Raw genomic sequence first — 20510 nt, 5'->3', positions numbered from 1 at the left:
CCTGACATGTAGATATGTAATATATCCGATTCCTGATCGGGATGTAACGTCCGATTCCGATCGAGTCTGAAACCACGTGATCAACCCCGATTTCCGATCACGTGATCGGATCGGGACATCCCTAGTTCTGTTCTCTCTCTAGTCTTTATTTTTTTGAATTTTTCTCTGTCCTTTATTTATTTATTTTATATGCTGTGTAGACTTTAAAAGGTATATCTTTTTAACTTATCTTTTAACAGCGTAGATCGGTCCTCTCTCATTCATTGATGCCATGGCGATGCGGGGACAGACAGACAACTAATGCATAACAAGAGCAATTCAAAGGAAAATCTTCAGAATCCTTTTTTTAGACCCAAAATATTAGAAAACTATAGCCCCATTGAATTTGCCTGGAACTGTCCTTTAAGTATGCTCCAGCGTTGCCTTTCAGTCATATAGTATTTGTGTTACTTGAGTGAAGGTCACACTGTGCAGAGTTTCTGAGTTTGTTGTCAGTAACATTTCAATGTTTAACTCACAATAAAAGTTTGGTTCGTTCACTAGATATAAATTGAGAATGTGTACCAGACTGGTTTGGTTCTGTTTTGCTTTTGTTGGCTCATCAGAGAGTGAGACAGAGCCAGGGGAGGTTGAGAGGAGGAGGAGAATCAATTTCTCCTCCGAGCACATCTCCATCACCTATGTTATTAATAACTAAATTGATACGAGTGTGTTGGAGCCTCGGGGAAGACCTGGCCCATCGACCTCAGTGACTGGCAGAGCGAGAAGAACAAAGATGGGGGGGGCGAGAGGGTGGAGAAAGTAGAGGAGTGGGGAGACACAAGGACAGGTAAACAAACAGATGCTCGGAGAGGTGCTGAACGCTGTCAGAAACTATGCACCATCTTGGTGACTCGGTCAAATTAAAAAATGGAGAGGGACAACAAGAAAGCTCAGAGATCAGCACCTTGGCACATCAAGCTGACAGTCAGCCATCGGGACGCTCTCAGACAAATGATTGAGGGTATGTGGTTGAACACCGGCCAGCGACTGGCGGTGTGTCCAGCACCTTTGGCACGAGTCGGCACTTATTTTCCCCTTTTTGGACGTTATTGGCCCCATCACAAGCTGCTCAGGACGGTCTGTTTTGTTTGTTTTCTCACAACCTTTACACAAGGTGAACACAGGGGCAAGATGACCACTGGCTGCATTTTTAAAAAATTTTTTTAGATGTGTTCAAGTACACTTTTAACAAGAGATAAGAAGCCAAGCAAAATTGTCTATCAGCATTTCTTTGAGCTAGTTCTCTGGGCTCAGGATAGAAGGAAACAACAGAAGAAAACACGAGCAGTAAAGAGAGAACACAGAAAAAGTTTTGGGCAGCAGCGTGCGATTGAGGGAGGGCAAGAGAGAGCAGAAGCAGCCGTCCAGCGTGTCAGTGATCTCTCTGTTGGGGGTAACTGACAGTCTGACAGATGATATAGATCCAATCTAGCCACACTCTGTCTGGCAGCTTTGGTAGTCGTTCATATACAACTGGTGCTGTGCAGCTAAAACAAGGAGTGTGTGTGTGTTTGTGTGCGTTTGTGTGCGCTGATGCTCAGAGCCTGCCTGAGCAAAGCACATGGAAGACCGACGGGGGGCGTCTGCCCTCTGGCTTCAACCGGTGCCAGTTGTTGGAAATCACCTGCTGTTTGTGCACAGGTTGAAAGAAAATACTGACACACACACACACACACACCACACCACACACACACAAAACCCACAAGGCTCAAACGCACACATGCCAATAGACTCTCGCCAAAAAGAGGTTTATCATTTAGAGTTTTTTGAAGGGTAACTATAATAAGTCCTTATAATATTGAATTTTGTATTTAAAATCCAATTTGTACATTTCTTGTAAATACATCATTATTTTCATAGTGTTAACAATTGAATCACAGGCCACTAGACTCTCCTGGCCCAAAAATCACTCCATGCAAGTGGAAAAAGCCCAAACAACCAGCACCTCCAGGGAACAGCTTTTACATAAACGTTACCACAGAAGAATCGGTTTATTCTCCAATCTATTCAAATGTGTTTCAAACCAAAACTCTGCACAAAAAGCAGACATTTTTTGCCCAACTCCTTAATGAAAGGGGTCATATTCATGGTCTTGTAAAAAGGACTTTGACACAAGAAGCTAACATCGCAGTTTGTTTTTTTTCTCGCTGCTTGGAATACACTGGTATAATTTTGCATGAAATTTACTCAGCCCAGGAGGAGAAGAGTGTTTTTTGGACCCAGATAATGTGTTCAGTGTGATTCCAAATGACATTTGCAGGAGGCTTTTCAAGTTCTAAAACATCATAAAACTGGAATTACCACCTCGTGCTTGTGTTTTGTTTTGTTTTTTAACCAACCAGTCGAATTAACATCCCTTTCCATCCAGACGCATACAACACAGCTTTTTAAGATTTTTTTTATTTTAAAGTTTTTAATTCCATAATTAATTAATTATAAAATGTGTTTTGTGAGGTCATGGTGATCTTGATTTTTGACCTTTCAATCCTCAAGGAGCTCCTGATGTACTGTACTGTACTCACGATGCCTTCAGCCACCATTACAGAGTCATAAAAATATGGTCAGAGGATGTGTTTAGCATAATAATAAAACCAGCTTCATTACAACACAGTGCAGTGAGTATCATCACAGGATGCACAAACCCCCACATTCTTTCTCTATGGTATTATGAGTGATCATTAGGCCATCAAACTGATTTGATGGTGGTGTAGGTGGAGAGAGCCGGCAGGGACACTTGTGCCTCCAACCAATCCAGCAGATGCAAACAAATGTGACTACTGCCGCATCTTGAATTCAGAGCTTACTGAAGAAATGTAATGATTTGATGACTTTGTTTTTGTTCTACTGAATCACATTGAGTATATACTACAGTTTCCCAGGGGGGAAATGGAAAGGAAGTTTTCAAGAAGACGATAAAACAAATCCCGCAGTGAGACAAAAGGCGAAAAAAAATTGTGCTACAGTATGTTGCAGCTTTGAAATACAAGCTGACACAATCTTAAGACTCATCGAAGTGTAGAGAAAACTCGTTGGCACGGTCAGGCACAGTAATATTGCAGGACTGATGCAATAAAGAGGGGGGGGGGGGGGGGGGGCTTAAGGCCCTGTATACACCAAACTTGATGGAACAGAAAAAAATCTGTTCAGGATAAAAAAGAAAAAAAAAAGGATGGCTATGGAACAAAAAAGATCAGTGGGTACAGAGAAACAGCAGGATGTGCTGAGTTTGTCTCTCAAGCTAAAGTAAGCAAGGTCAGTTCACGACCTGAGAACGTGGAGGAAGAAGTCCAGGAAGAAGTGTGGATGGAAAAGGGAGATGATGAGTGAGGACCCTGGCCAAGAGATTCTGCAGTGAATGCACATGCATATATGCAGGGAAATGACTGTAATTCAAACATAACCAACTGCAGCTAATATAAGTAAAGACATATTCATCCAACTGCCATACATTAACCATAAAAGCTGTAGAAGTGATTAGACAGTAGTTTGCATTGAATAAAACTTCAGTGCACAGGCCACTCTGCCAACCAAGTTGCACATCAAGGCAATGGAGAAAGGCCAGAGAACAGCAATTGATGCCTTGTTATAAAAACTGGTGAGTGCAATGGTGCCATCAGTTGAGATGTGTCAGCCTGGTACTTTTCCAGATGGAGGAAGCGACATAAAGCCTTGCAGCGACACTATTCAGCAGCCAACACACTGAAAAGAACAGATGTCAGACAGTTGACCAGTGCACAAATGCCTTTCCCCCTGGAGATCAGTTCTCTCTAAATCAGCAGAGAATTTGCCATATTCAAGTTCTTTTGAAACTAAGAGGTAAAATTTGGACTAAAAGATGATAATCCCATAGGACACAGAAAAGCGAGGCAAGTTAATTTGTATAGCCCATTTTTACAAACAGTTTGTTTCAAAGAGCTTCAAGACATGACATCCTCTGCCCTTAGACCCTCACATTGACTGAGGAAAAACTCAAAAGAAAAGCTGAACAGGGAAAAAACGGGAGAAACCTCAGGGTGAGCAGCAGAGGGGGGATCCCTCATGAGGACAGGCTGACATGCAATAGATGTTGTGTACAGGCAAGAAAACTGTTTACAACATGGAATATGGAAAAACATGGAAATGGAATTGTTCAGTCAACAGTAGCTGATGAAAACCGCCTTAAAGCTAGACTTCTTGTTGTCGTGCAGCAGACTGTATATTTGCTGGAGTTCACATTGCCAGGAAGGGACACAGTAGGAAAGAAATGCAATTCTTAGCACCACTGAGTCTGCAAAAGCTGGAACAGCATGGACTGAAAGCTACAGTGATGTGTGGTGAGATTGGACTGTTGCAAAAATCATCTACAGGACAGGAGCACATAATAAGTAACAGCGATGGGAGCTAATTAAACACTAGTGCTCTATGGGCAAGTTATTAACCTGGGATGTGAGGCGGGTAGGAGACATCTGCAGATATGGCTTTGATTGCATGCCATTCTGTTGATTAAGTGATCACTTCCTGATGGCCTCTTCTCTGATTTAAAGGGGCTATCCACCAGTTTTACTCATCAAGTTCTGTTCATTGCAGAAGGAATCTTCTTCTGCTTGGATCTTGATTTTGTGGCAAAAAAGTTGCATTATGGGAAATGTGGGCTCCAGTGTTTGCAGTGGCCCTTTGATTGTCAGCTGCATCACACTGAAGTGTTAGCTGTGTATGAGTATGATCAAAATCGTAGGCAATTTTGGAGCAACTTTTATAATGCAAAGGTACGTGTGTTTTTGTGAGTTTTGTGAGTATTTAAAATCTTTGAGTCATGAGTGATGCACAGCAGGCCACATATGAAGTGCCAAAATATGAATACCATGTGTCAGTATCAAGTTTAAATGAAAAGACAGATAAAACTGCATTAAATGGGTCACTTATGCCAAAGGGATTTTGGACCTAAATAATAATATTTAAAAATAGGATGCACTGTGGATGCTCAAATTTTGGTCATACAAGAGGAACCACATCTTCCAAAGGCTGGAATTAAACTATACCTAAATTTACCTAATATACCAATGCCACTCATTGACCCAATCAGTTATTTTTAGATCTATTTATTGTCCTGTTGGTCTGTTTTTTTTTTTTTTTTTAGTTTCTCTTTGTATTTGATAGCAGTTATAAATCAACAAAAATAAAATTTCAAAAAAATAAGCTGGTAACTTATGCGACATCATGACAGTAACAGAAATGGCACAATCTGTAACACAAATCATGTAATAACACAAATCATGTAATGTAATATTAAATTAAGGATTTTAAATCAAAATTCAGTACAATTATTAGTACTAACAGATACCAAAAGTTGGGTAACTTAACCAACTTGCAGAAGTCTCTCCAAAATGCGTAGGCAGGAAAAATCTGTAATAATATCCACAGGCTAAAAAGCTAACAATGAGCACGGAGCCTAACTCTCACTAGGCACTTCTTGATCAAATCCGGTGAGCTCCCAGGTGGTCTCTTCACTATTATTTGGTGTACAGGCTGGAGTTAACGGGATGTGCCGAGGGCAGCGAGTATGCACAACAGCTGGTATCAGCAGCAGCATGTGCAAAAGCTATGGTAAGCCCCGAGGAGGAAACAAGCAAGTCAGTCACCACTTACTGCTTTAAACCGAGCTAAAATATCTGTCACACAGTCCTAAAGTAAGCGCCAACTCAAACTCGCACAGAATCCAAGTAGAACACAACAGTTTGTCCATTTTTGGCCATTATTACTGTGTTGCACAGCTCGCTCCATCATCAAAAAAAACAACAAAAACAAATGAGTAAATAATTTTCCGGTCGACTTCCAGAGACTCTGATAATCTATAACAAAGGACCTTGTGTTTGTTCTGAGGGCTCGTGGTGGAGGAACCTCACCAAGTTTCCCCTTTAATTCATCACCCATCTGTAAATTACTGACAGCTGACGGCTCTTAGCTTTGTATTTCCTAATAGATTTTGGTTTTCAAACAGCTGACTGGGCTTTTTCAATCAGCAGGGTCAGCCATCCAATTAGCCTGTTGTCGAGACCAATCGTGACTTTAGAAATTACTGAGTTTTGTGTGAACAAGCAATAAGTCAAAGTGGAGGGCGGTGAGTGTGATTACTGAAGAAGGGGGAGGGCTGTTTCTGGGACCGCGGCCTCTCGTTGGTGTCACTGGTGTATCTCAATGAAATATTGGTGAGGACGTGTGCCTGGACTGCCGACTTGATAAAACCACTGACAAATGCACACCTCCAGCCAGCATTTTTTTAGATTAGGTGGTTAGTGAATGGTGCTGTTTGCCACATGGCCTTGTAGATGTGTATCAACACTGCCTGGTGTCTTCCACCACAACCACAGAGAGGACAGTACAGTCCATCATTCTGAATAGAGTCCTGTGTGTAGCTCCTATGTGACTTATTGTGCCAGGGATGGTTACCTGATATTGACGTTAAAAGAACTGGAACGATAATTTATATGAAAATGAAACAAAGATAATGTTAAAATGAAATTAATCATTTCTGCCATCCTGCCCTCCTTCCACTTTTGTTCACAATCCAATCTGCGTCCATGGAATCCATGACAATAAACGTGTACATGCATATCCAAGTCCCCTGAGCTCATGAAAACCAGAGATAAAGCTGCCTGCCCATGGGCTAGGGGCGTTTTACGTCGCAGAGTGAATCCCAACACGAACAGATGTGCCGAGTTTCCCCGCTCACCCTGCAGAACAGATAGCGCAAATCATAAAGGTAATAAACGAACATGTCAAACGTATGTGTACCCGCTCGAGGAGGCTGCTGCATGTACACTGGACTTGTTCTGTCTGGAGCCCATTTACACCCACAAAGATATTACTTACTTTGAGGGCGCACATTATTCATGTGGCGCTAGATAGTTGTACACAAGTGTGGAAATTGGATTCACATTTAATGGAGCATGAAAAAGAGGTGATAGAGGAGAATGGCACGGTTCCAAACACTGATAAATGGATAAATATCATTGACTGAGACATGCTGTGTTGCATCATGGTAACACAAGTTACAGAGGTACACACTTAACACACTCAAACACACAATACGTGCATTGCCCCAGTGTAGTGGTAGCTTTTTTTTGTTGGAATTAAGGAAACAGAAAACAGGGAGGAGACAGGAAGTCTACCAGAGGGACACATTAATGTCAAACAGAATTTACCAGTCACTGTTACAAGCATTAATTTCCCATGATTTAATATGGCAGATGCATCGAGAAAGGTTCGTAGCTATTTTCAAAGAAACATCTTCCAGCAAGACGTCTGATTATGTTTGCCAATGAATAACGACAATGTCACAAGTTTCCTTGAATAATGACTAAGCATCGGACCCACTCGGATGAGTTACTCAGTCGGCCTGTGACCTGAAGAAGGTCAAACTCCCTCTGACTCTTGATTGTTAGGCAATCAACATAATAACAGCTACTCACTTTACTGTTGATGCTTTTTCTCAGCCCTGGATTCTAGTAGATGTTGGTCTTTGACATCCCACAGCTTCGTATTCCACCGGGAGTGTTTCAGAAGCAGATCGAGTTCACCACTGTGTCATTTCTGTGCTTCTGCCGTCGGTCAGAGGTGAAAATCCGTTGACCCCGTTGCCTTCTGGCCTTGTGCCGCTGGTTACGCTGGTGATGTAGTGATATGAGACACAAGCAGGCGTCTGCAGAAGGCGTTTTATTTTGAAAATTGACTGGAAGCTCTGTGCCATCCCCGTGTCTGACCTTCTGTCCAGCTCAATCTGCTCTGTGCAGCTTGATATGGTCCAGTCAAACATAAACCGGGCACATACTTTTAGCAGAGAGCTGCTTCTGCGACACCATTTTCTAAAGGTGGCTGCAGGGATCCACTCCGGTGGCCATGTCAGAGCCGTAATGCGACTCTGTTCTCGGGGTCAGATTGAGGGTTGATAAACGATATGTTTCACTACACTGCATGATTAAACCTGTTCTCCGCGAAGTCTTAAAGAAGCCTTAAAGCTGCTATAGTCAACATTTTTATATGAACATCAGATCAAATGATGTGAGAGGTAATTATCAGCCAACTTTCACCCAGTTCTCTTTATAGCTGCACAGAACTTTAAAGTGTCTTTCAGCCCATTGTTCAGTCCCATCACTCTCATTATAGATGCAGCAGGCAGCTGATTTCAGCAAAAGAAAATGTGGATCACACTCTCAGATATCTAGTGTGTTCTACCTGTCCGGCAATTAATTTAAAATAAATGATGTGGTAGAGAACACAGCAGAGCATTTTGTAGACAGACATTTCTCTGTTGGGACAAAAACGTTGCTCTGTAGTTGCTGGAAATGTAAATGTTATGTTGTATTTAGACTTTATTTCTCATTCTCATAAGTGACCAAAAGGTTGAAATAATAAATCCCAGAAGTTTCCTGAATGTGTGTATCCTAACTTGAGCTACAGTATAGACTGCTATTGTGTCGTTCTATCTATCTTGTGTGCTGTACTGTGACAATGTTAGCTTGCAGAGGCTGTCAGGTGGTCTGATGGTTAATGTGCACATCACATAACTGCAAATTCCTCTGTTTGATTCCTGTATAAGGAACCTTTTGGCCCTTTCCACTAGCACGACTCAACTTTTTTTTTGGATAGTACCTGGCCCTTTTTTGTCAATGCCTCAGCTGAGGTTCCAAGCGAGCTGAGCCGATACTAAAATGTGACGTCAACCGACTGCCAGCCACTTATTGGAGCGTTGCCACTGGAAGAGTTGCAAGCGTGACATTCGACACGAGAATCAAACACACTTTTCTTTAAAAACACACGGGCGACAGAGAACACTGATCTGTACTGCGACTGTTGTTATTCTTTTTCACGAGTTAAATGCATGCTGTGTGGAAAAACACGTCATGGTCTGTCAATTGAAGAAAGACAGCAAGACGGTGAACATATGGCAGCCGTGCTATGGTGACCCCGCCCACATTGAGGAGGTACTATGAATGGAAAATGACCTAAACAGAGTCAAGTACAGTTGAGTCGAGCCAAGCAGAGCTGTAACTGTCTAGTGGAGCATTTGTTGCATTGCATCTAACACTACTATGCCTGTCTGCTCTTATCTCGTGTCAGTCAAAAAAAGACACAAAATCAGGATGCTGACAGGTTTTACAATATTAGCTGTTGGGGTTATCAATTATGATCATAAACTGTTGAAATATACAGAATTGGCAGCTGGATGATCTCAGCTACTTTCTTGTATTTACAAGCTGAGAGCTTCTGATCTAAAGACAAGAAGTCAGTTGTGACAGCTGTAGGCGAGTCTGAGCTTATAAAGCATTAACACACAGTTTAGGAAGTTCCGAATCCTTCACTAAAGCGATATGATGCTGCACATCCTAACAGAGATGGCTCTGACAGAAGCAGCAACACAAACTCCGTTATTGTGTAACTTCACCCAACTTCTCTTGACACCCCCCTATTTTAACCTCTGGCCCCGTCTGCTCTGCTTTCCCTTTAACTGTGGGCTTCAGTGGAGGGAGGGAGGGAGGGGGGACGGGGACTCCAGGCTCCCTGTTAGAGGGCCAGATAGAGTGCAGAGAAATGGAGCTGATTGCATTTCACACACAACAAAGTCACAGCTGAGCACTGACCGAGTCTCACCCCCCGAGGACTCGCAGGTCACACGGAGACAGAAAGAAGGATTGGTGGGCTTGAAGAGGCTACTGACGGAGGGGGAACAAAGTTTGTACTGCAAAGTCTTATCACTGCACGAGCCTGTTTTATTTTAACTCCAGCTGTCTGCTGCAGGAAATAGATTTGTGTTTGTGTAAAAGACAGACATAGCAAGGACGGGAAGAGAAGAAACTGGATGTGTTTACTGGACTGAGAAATGAGAAACGTGCACATCTGTGATTAAATACATGTGAGAACACGTGTGCTTTAAATAAGATATATTACAACGCTTTCATGTGTGTGTGTGTGTGTGTGTGTGTGTGTGTTACAAATACACACAAACACGCACACACAGATAATATGAGTGTTTCCCATCTCTTAAATTGGTTGAGACAGATTCAGCCGACAGGAATCAAAATATCGAATCTCACCATCGGCGTCCCTCTTTCTACCTTGCTCCTCTCGTCCTCCTCCTCCTCCACTCGCCCCATCCAATGCGCTGTCAGTACACAAGCACAAACTCAATCTGCTTCTAATGATTGCTTTATTGGCGAGGCGAGGGTCTATTCACTCACGCAGGCCTGCAACAACCACAGGCCAAATCAGCTGGAGGCGGAGGAGGAGGAGGAGGTGGGGGGAGGGGGGGAGGGGGGACCGGCGATGGAGCCAGTCAGAGAGGATCTAAGCTATATTTACTGTGCACTAAATAGGGCTGAACTTGGCAGAGTTTCAATCCCAACTGCGCAGTCAAAACACACACAAAAAGGCTTTTGTGTACGGATGTGCGCATTAGCTACAGCATCGCCTCCAACTTGACTAGGCAGGTCGCTATCACTTAATGTAAGTATCGATGTAGTTTTAGTCTTGCTCATTTCAGGATGGCTTTACATCATCTTTAGTACCATATATGAGACAAGCATTTTGGGTGTAGTATTGGGGGCACTCCTTTGAGTCATTAAAATGCAAGATGGGCCAATTCTTCGACTTCACTCCCGTACCGAGACGTCTCGCTGTGAGCAGCGCACATTTTACTTCTTTATGACATCTTTATTTTTGAGATGGAATCCCCTGAGATAATTCCTGAGCTTGGACCATTTCTCATGAGGATTTAAATCTTCTTCTTTTTTTTTTTTAACTCCATATAAACTTTCAGTGTGAGCCCGCACTGATTATCATATCTAAGAATAATTCTTGACAGCCAGCCTCAGCCACCATAACAAGATTAAATCTCCATGAGATGCTGGTTAAATTGAGCTTAGAAACAAAGCAAAGCCACCACTGCCCACCCACTTGGATTAACTTAAGTATTGCGTCTCCTAACAAGCATTACAGAATGTAAGATATATGAAAACACACACACTGTTGGAAAAGTTATTGTTTCTTTCTTCATAAGGCACACACACATAACAGTCTAGTCAGCAAAGTGATGTTTGAACCTGCACAATGCAGGGACCATTTGTATTTCATTTGTATCCTCTATTCCCAAAACAAATGTGTTCAATGCACTCTGCTAAATAATACAGGTCGGATCGCAAATTACATTTGTCCAGAGGACTTTTATTTTGACACCAGGAGCATGTCACATAAATATTGCATAACAGAGACATTACTATAAACACTGCTTACTTATTCATGAGCGTCTCCTGAAACATGTCTTGAACCTTTTAAGAAAGTGCTATGCAAACTCATTTCAAAGAAAGAGATTCAATCTTTCATTTGAGCAGGGACGGGTAATCCCAACACTGGAAACAGAAGTGAAGCTCAGACACACATACGCACACACATACACAAAAAAAAATTGATTCCTGTATTTTTTGAGAGCCGCAAAGATCAGACAGAAGCACATGCCTGGCTGCAGGGATGAAAATGGTGGTGGAGAAATAAAAGGCAGTTTTTATTTATCAGCTGTGTGTATCTGTAAGATAAATGATCACCGTTTGATTTTTCTGTGGAGGAAAACGCCTAGATCCTCACATCACGCCGAGAAGTTTTCGGAATTAATGAAAATACTTCGTTTAACATCTGTTTGTTGAAGCTGCAGGACAATCTGCAATGCAGTGAATTAAAAATACATTTTGTTGTTGTTGTTGTTGTTGTTTCGCACTGCGAGCAAAGTGGTAAAGGTCAACATGCATAGAAAATTGACAAACTGGTTTGTCACGGATCAAAAGATGTAATTGTTGCGCTGGATGTTTCAACCAATCTGTGCCCACGTTGTGCATCCACCCTCAGCTTGCACATTTGAATAATGACTAAGCATCAGGAAAATCACTTGCTATCATTTCTCTGCACTATTCTCCTGCAGATGCTCCTCTGAACACATCCCTGTGTGCTCACAGTGTAATATAGAGACTGGGAAAAGTCATTTCCAACAAAAACATGGAGCCAAGACTACAGATTGTTTCTTTACACCTGAGACAAAGAAATCAAAGTGCGCGTGTGTGCGTGCGAGAGAGGCCCGAGTGTACGTGCGTCCGTGTGTGTGCAATGCATGCATGTGTCACTGCTGTAGAGCATCGCTGAAGCTGGAGAGAATGAAGTTGCTGACTGGTGCTGGAACAGGCCTTGTAAATCTGCTTTTATTCCCTTCCTCCACCTCCTCTTCCTCTTTGTCTCATTTCAGATGCGAGAGCCGTTCCAAGAGAGGATCACTGATTAAGGGTGTGTGTATCAGCACTCTGTATACATGTGTTTATGTGCCTGGGACAGAAAGAGGTTTGGAAATAGGTGTTGTTTTTTTTTGCCTCTGTGTGTGTGTGTGTGTGTGTGTGTGTGTGTGTGTGTGTGTGTGTGTGTGTGTGTGTGTGTGTGTGTGTGTGTGTGTGTGTGTGTGTGTGTGTGTGTGTGTGTGTGTACGCGCGCCGTTCAGCCTGAGCAAATAAAGCCCTCATACATGCTGTTGTCTGTGTGTGTTTGCGTGGGTATTTGTGGTGTTTTGTAAGAGCAAGAGGATCACAAATTCCCCTCAAAAGCTTCCCTCCCTCTTTCCCTTTGCAGTTTTCATTTTGACGCCGAGTGCCAGCGCTGCCAACAGATCCTCTTTGTACTGTATGTCTTTGTGTTGAAACGCACACTGTGCGTTTGCCCATTACACTGAAACTTCAGTGCGCCGCATGTAAGACATTTGTCCGAATTCAGTAAATAAGGAAAGCCTGTTTTTAAAAGTGTTACGCTGATGCTTTTAGTGATGGCTGTGCAGATGGTTGGCGACGCCGAGGCTCATTTAAACAACTTTGATATGTGACAAATAAAAAGGAAAAACAAATATAAAGCGTCTTCACGAGGTGGAGGCCACCACCGGCTGCAAGGACGTCTTTAATGCGCCTTTGCCATTGATCCTCCAAGTCTCTGAGCGTTTAATGGATAGATCAACATACTTCTAAAAGATATCTCCTCAGTTTGTGTTTAGTCGATGGCGTCACAGAGCTCAGTGGTAACGCTTTGGTCAAGAATCTCCCATAGGTGCTTAACTCAGTTGAGATGTGTAGCTGCGTAGGCTCCAGCGTGTTATTTAAATCGTTTTCTCACTCATCAAACTAGTCAGTGACCCCCGTGCCCAGTAGGGAAGCATCCACATTCATTTATTCATATATCTCCTTCAATTTGTAACCCAGTTGACTCATAGGTAGTCAAGGAGACTGTTCCATAAGGGCCAGGAAGCAGGCACATAAAGAGGTGGCAGCAGCATAAAGAAGTGTGAGGATAACTCCCCCTGAGCGACTGACAGGAAGCGAGGGGTTCTGACATATTCATGCCAGGTTCTGGTCCTCTCTGAATACTGATGAAATATACTCTGTCTCTGTGATTTAAATATAGATGTTAGAATTAACAATTCTAGTAAGTCAGGACTTTTATGTTGCATGTATGCATGCCCCCTTATCTCATGCAGATTCCATAAGATCAGATAATATAGAGTGATAACGAATAAAGAAAATATTCACATTTTTCATACATAAGAAAACGGCAAATGTCATGAGTGGATTGTAATGAATGAATGAATGAAAAGAAGACTCAACCTCCCCTGGGACATCAGTCTCCACACTGGATGATCTGCTGATAACCAGACTCAAATGATCTTAGATTTATTTCCCACCCACTCACTGATTAACTATCTGAAACTTTTCTACATGGACCCAATTTGTCCTTAGTTCCCCCAGTCTGCAACAAACCACCCTTTCCTCTCTTTTTGAATGCTCATTTGCCATTCGTCAGCTGCCTATGCTATTTAACTGAGGATTTATAGAAGGTAAGTGAAGATTTGGTTAATATTGGCCGACTTGCCTTTTGTCACCATCGAGGTAAATTGGTCAGTCACTTCTGATTTACTGAACACTTGCTCACATGTCTATAATTATGACTGTTTGTGCGCTTTATCAGTGGAGAGAGGTTTGGACGTTGTGTATATGCGCGTGTCACAACAGCTTACTAATGTCTGGTGAGAGCTCCATGACCACTGTTTATGTCCTCATTTACACTCTGACTGGCCTCTATATCACGATGGGGAGGCAGATACAGCAGCAGAGTAAACGCTGTCTTTGTTGCAGTATTACACTGAATGTGTTTCCAGTTTTTTTTGTGTGCACCGTGTGTGTGTGTGTGTGTGTGTGTGTGTGTGTGTGTGTGTGTGTGTGTGTGTGTGTGTGTGTGTGTGTGTGTGTGTGTGTGTGTGTGTGTGTGTGTGTGTGTGTGAGTAGGACCATACGGAGGATTTGTGCTGCGGTTAAGGTTCAGTGTGTGAGCAGTGCTTACGTGAATTGAGAGAGGTTGGCCTGGAGCTGAAATTTAAGGTCTGAGCGGGTCTCTGATCGGTACATGAAGACTAATGAGGTGTCAGAGGCATGTTGGATGTGCTCTGGCTGTTAAGGATTTGTGTATGTAGGAACGTGATGTTTGCGTTGTTTTGATTCCAACTGGGTCGACAGATAGGCGTGTGTACATACGTGTACGTCGAGTAGACTGTTGAAGTACATGAAAGCACTGCATAAACAATCCCATCCCCTCCTATTTGTTTGATGTAGCTTATCGGATCGGCCTTGCTGCAGCACTGCTGAGAGGCTGACTTTGTTCAGTGGGAATGACAGCATGCATTTATCACAAGTCTCTGCAAATTAGCATGCTAGCTTGCACAGAGCAGCTAGCGCTCGCTCCTGGGGCACCTGAGTTGTTATTGTGCATTGAGTGAAGGCATTATCACTGCCCTGACTTGGCGCTCTGACACAGGTTAGGGCTAATCATCCCCTGCGGGAGAATCAATAGCAGCGCAATTCACTCGGAGGGGGCAGGAGGGAGAGAAGAAAGAAAAGAGAGGAGAGGAGGATAAACAGGTCTGAGCACAAGATGTTGTTACAGCAACATACTGGTTGGTTCTTGATGTTTTAGCCCATTACAGTATGCAACAAAACGGTCTAATATCCTGGTCAATATCACTGAGATGTTAAGTAATTACACATCCTGCTGAGGTAACATAGTTTTTTTCCCCCATAAGATCTCCCGAATAAAGCTCAATATTACAGAAACTACTACAACAAAAGTTATTGTTGAACAATAACTTTTGTTCAGATATTCCAAAATATTGAAAAATCTGTTCTGATTTTTCAATATTTTGGAATATCTGAAAAAAAAAAGTGTTTTATAGGACACAAATCCAGGCAAATTTTTCTCCTTTAAAAACGCTTGAGTTACTTTTGCAGTGTATTTCAAATTTGTATTCACAGCTATAAATGTCACCTCCCCTACACTGTTTGCACTACACAGTTGTTTTTACATGTTTATTTTGTGGCTAAGTTAATCTTGAAGTTTTATGCCGTTTTGTGAGTAATAGTTTTCTTCTTGGATGCTGTTCGTACAGCTCGACATCATGTCCTTCACACCACCTCATCACATTTCCTAAGATAATCCTAATGTCGAGGCAGGAACACCTACCCATCTGTTTCTCAGCACAAGGTTGCATTCATAGCAAATTGTGCATAGCATCATTTTTTTTTAGGATGGCCACTGTGCGGCTATTATTGGCAGTATGGCTCTTCCTGTTCCTCCTAAACACTGCTGCAACTGTGTTTTGGCTCATGCTCGTGTCCTGCTGATCCTCACAATCTGGTTTTCTTACCTGGCCACTACATTTTTTACCAAGTGGAGCCATGCTGCTTTATTGGAGAACATTGGAAAAACAAAACAAAACCGAAAAATAAATTGGACTGTATGGTTATTTGACTGTAAATAGAAAATATTCACTGGGTGAATTTCTCTACTCGGTCAGAGAAAAAAACAAAGCAGATACAAAATACAGGTTCAGTGACCACTAGCTCACAGAAACCAGTAAGAGAGAGAACAACCAAGATACCAAACTTGCAGATGAAAACCCCAGAGGAGAAACTTTTAGCTAAATAAGTCTGCAGGCTGAAAGCTAGAGGCTCAGAGGACCTGTTCCTGGAGAAGAACCTGAGGGCTTAGATGGACAACCTCCAATACAGGATGGACAAAGGCGTCATCCTTGCTCAAACATCATCTGAGCAGGAGCTGGTTCAGGAGAGAGAGCTGTAGGAGCTGAAAATCCAAGCTGAACAATCAGCTCTCACTCAACTCAACTCTGAGCTGCACATGGAGCTTGAGTCTGAGAGAGACAGCCTGAAGATCAACAGTTAGGAGAGCCAGAAGGAAAAGCCTGCAGATCAGAAGAAGCTGGCCACCAGACCAAGTCATTCATTCGACAATGTCATCTAAACTGACTTTCTATTTGGCAACATGGACGACTGATGTCATGACACCAATTTCTTTCCTTTCTTGATTTCTTTCATTATTTATTTCTGCATTTCTTCATAAATCAACAATAAACATAAAACAGTTTCCTGTTTATTGTTGAACTTTCAAAGCTTTCAAAAGACATTTTTTTGCCAAAGGTTAAGTTATGGAAATGGAGCTGTTTTTACTTTCTTTTACTTCATTTCCATTCAGATGTGTATGATTTCCTGTGAGGTCTCAGCATCTGTGTTCATGTGAAAGAAAAAAACACACACACAATCTCTCAGATGAGTGCTAATTAAAAATGTTTTAAAGATTATGATGAAAAAATATTTGAGACATAACCCAGGGCCAACTTTAATTATACATAAGATCAAATGACCTACACTTCAACTTAAACATTATACAGCTATTGGTAGATGACAGCATTTGAATCATTTAATATTTGATTTGATATTTTATTTATTATTCATATTACTGCCAACTATTTTCATAAAACAGATTGACATCCTTGCCTCTAGGTAGCTCTTGCTTTAGATTCATTTCCCTCTTGGGGAGAAACTTTTGGCTGGTACTGACGTGTGATGATGCAGCAGCAGACATACTGTTTTAACTATTCCTCGCTGGTAAGTTCAAACGAAGTTTAACACCGAAAAATGCTGAAAGAACACAGCGAGACACACATTAGAATTTGTCCTTGAGTCAGGCTTCAGCAGACGTGCACGGAAGTCGCAGCAAATATCCATTCACCAAAAATGCAATGTGACCGAACATTAAGTCAGAATCTGGTGTGACAAAGATCAAAGTATACGCCTCTGTAGAGAACTCTTCTTTACCCCTGTCTGTATAGACTCTGTGAAGGTAGATTGCTGTAGAAATGGCTTGGAATAAACCAGGTATTTAAAGTGAGTACATCTGACTACAGCCAATTAAGAACCTCATAAATGTCAGCGTCACGGTATGAAACTGACACCTAACGAATCTGTCCATGGCGTTATACAAACCATTCAAAGAAGAGAGTAAAATTGAACCTCGGTGTCCTGATTCTATGCAAATACTTCAAGTGCGTTCTCTCTTAAATCCTCCTGCTCATGTTCGTCGCATTAGCTGCTAATTAAAAGTCAGATTTACCTGTGTGATGCGTTACGGATCTGGCCACACGTAACAGATGTCAGCTCTGACATACTGTAGTACTGTACATCCCAATCTGACAGAACACTTAATTGTAATCTCCTCCTACACCAGTTAGTTATTATTATAGTTAATAACATGTCAGCCTGTCAGCTTTAGAATGTTAATTAGGGTGTTTAAAAACTGGTTTTTATGGAGGGATTATCAGTCTACGTCACTGTAGCCCCGACGACGCTCTACTGCGCATGTCGGCAGTTTGCACTAATCGCTTTGATAAAAATGACAAAACGTGCAAGTTTTATAGAATACCGTCAACTCGCACCCCTTTCAAGACAAACAAGAGAGAAAACAGTACATCGGAGATTCATTTCAAGCAATATAATGTGTAAGACACATTGGTTTGAATGGTGATGAAGCTACACTGTAAGAAATGTCCGTAGAAATTACGGTAAAAAACTGTCAAATAGCAACAGTAAAATACCGTAAAATCAAAAATAGTATATCACTGTAATAAATACACTGAATTACCGTAAATCAAGATACAGTAAATAACTTTAAATTTTACGGTCTTACTAAGTAGAAAATATGGAATTTTACTGTGAATGTTGTAAAAAGTTCGCAAAATTCACGGTAAAATACCATAATGTCACAAGCGTGTAATTACCGTAAAATTGACGGTATCATTCTGTCTGAATTACAGATTTTGCTGGTGTTTACGTTTAAATTTACGGTACACAACCATTAAATCATACCATCATTTCTATAGAAAGTAGAATGTTAAAAAGTATGGTATCAGGACAGGCTGTGGTCACGTGGGCATTGTTCGGGTCGATGTGAAGCACTTAATGCAATAGAAAAACTACATGTTGTCAAAACAGAATTAAGATAAGATTAAGATACTAAGTCAAAATAACATGTAATAGCCTATATGTAACATATATTTCAGAATAAATGTGCAAACATGGAGTTTAGACATAAATATATATTTTTTAAAATACAAACATCTCTATTGTACAAACATGTAGTCTCCATAACATACCTACACACAGTAAAAAAAAAAAAAAAAAAAAAAAGGAAAAAAAGAAGAAGCTTGAGTCAGCTCTGGCTTGGGTGACCCACAGGTGACCCAGCAGTAACCATAGTAACCCATTTGTTGGGTCAACGGTTGGTTTGCTGCGCGCCACCAAGATCCGTTATTTTTGGCCGGAGCGCCGTTACAACCTGGTTACAACCTGGTTACAACCAAGCTGCTCTGTTGTCAGCCAAAGACGACATAAGTAAAGTGGATTCATTTTATTTTTGATGGAAATGCCCCAGCTTCAGTCTGCAAAAAAGTCTGACTGCTTCAGCAACGAGTGTCGGTGGATCGGACTGGACTTTCTCAGGTTGGATCGATACCAACTGTCCGTGGAAAAGCTACAGATGAACTGTAAGTATTTAAAAATGAGCATGGTTTGTGTTACTTTGGCCGTTTAGCACATGAGCTAGGCTAACGCTAACGATGGCTAGGCTAACGCTAACGACCGTTATGCTAATACAGCTAACGGTCTATTGTTACGGTATGCTAATAACGATAACGGTCGTTATGCTAACGCAAACGGTGGATCGTTAAGCTAATAACGCTGACTACTATAGCATGAGACTAGCGTGAGAGACAGGACCTGAGAGTAACCAGAGTTTTTGTGTTTTCTAATCAGAGTAAAGTATGTGGAAGCTAACGTTAGCACATGGAGATAGACGGTCTGAAGAGGAGCCTTGCTCTCATGGAGGTGCAGAAGTTCCTAAGGGAGGCCAACATCATTACTGTTAAGGTAAAGTTATGTGTTACTGTGTTTGTGTGGAAGAGGGAAAATACACCGGCCTAAAACTGCCTTGTTCAGATATCCATGTAGCTACTTCTGTCCATTATCATTATTACTGAAGTGTTACATGAGTTCATTTTGTGTTCAACATATATATTTGTACAGAACCATCCCATCCTTAGTTGTACACATTTTTAACACTACAAAATCATTTTACCTTCTCCTCAGCATGGTGCAGCTGGAGAATGCAAGGCAGCCTACTTTGCAGGAATGTGGCATGGCCAGTACATCTTCAGCGTTATCAACACTCAGCTTCAGTGAGTACATTTAAATTGATAGGCTTCTGAACTGGTGCTGCCATTAGCCTAAATGTTTTTGTTTCTTCATACCTGTCAAATATTTACATGGCCACATCAATAATTATGTCTCCCATTTATGTCTACTACCCTATTATCTGGAGTTCCTTAAGGATAAATCCTCGGAACTATCCTTAAAAAAAAACATCAAAATCACTGATTTAATGTCAAATCCAAAGGATTGTGTGTTTTCAGCTGTAGCCTCCACAGTTTCTCCCTCAATCTCTCTCAATCTATTAGATCTGCTAAATCTGTTAACTGTTTTAAGCGCCTCCTGAAATCATATTTATTGGTTGGCCTTTCTATTAGATTTTTTAAACCTGCTCTTCATTCACCATTTTTTTTTTCTGTTCCAACTTCTTTTATTAATGTTTTGTTTGTTGTTGTTGCTGCAGGAAGCACTTTGCAACAGTGTGCTATATAATAATAATTATCATTATCATTAACAATGTTTTCTTTGTTGTCTTTCTTTGTCTGGTTGCAGAGAGGTTCATGCCAGTCCACAGTAAACACCTGATTGAAGACTGCTGGTGAATTTTCAAGCAGGAATGATGACAACACCTGCCCAAAATTCCAGCTTCTTCAACATTGTACCATGTCTGTATGAGACTCTGTCCCACCTGTCTTCAGTCAAGTCTGGACCCAATGACTCAAACACCAGTCTTGTCAAGGCTAATTAGAGGTAAGCCATGGTTTATGTCAGTGTAGCAAATGAGTAGATGCAAGCACAACTCAAACTTCACTCAATCGATCTCCCACAAGTGCACGGTGCCAACAGCTTCATACAAACATACAGTAGAAA

General features: G+C 41.6%; 1 long non-coding RNA gene across 1 annotated transcript; it reads left to right on the top strand.

Annotated features, from left to right (window-relative positions):
* Positions 1-18895: 18895 nt before the first annotated feature.
* Positions 18896-20274, top strand: LOC311007401. The gene is made up of 4 exons (XR_014596416.1): positions 18896-18979; positions 19248-19361; positions 19581-19669; positions 20193-20274. It is a non-coding gene; the product is annotated as an uncharacterized lncRNA (long non-coding RNA).
* Positions 20275-20510: the final 236 nt, after the last annotated feature.

The sequence above is a fragment of the Trachurus trachurus genome (genome assembly GCF_905171665.1).
Source record: "Trachurus trachurus genome assembly, chromosome: 24".
NCBI lineage: Eukaryota > Metazoa > Chordata > Actinopteri > Carangiformes > Carangidae > Trachurus > Trachurus trachurus.
The sequence above is the reverse complement of the archived record's forward strand: the minus strand, read 5'-3'. Positions and strand labels throughout refer to the sequence as shown.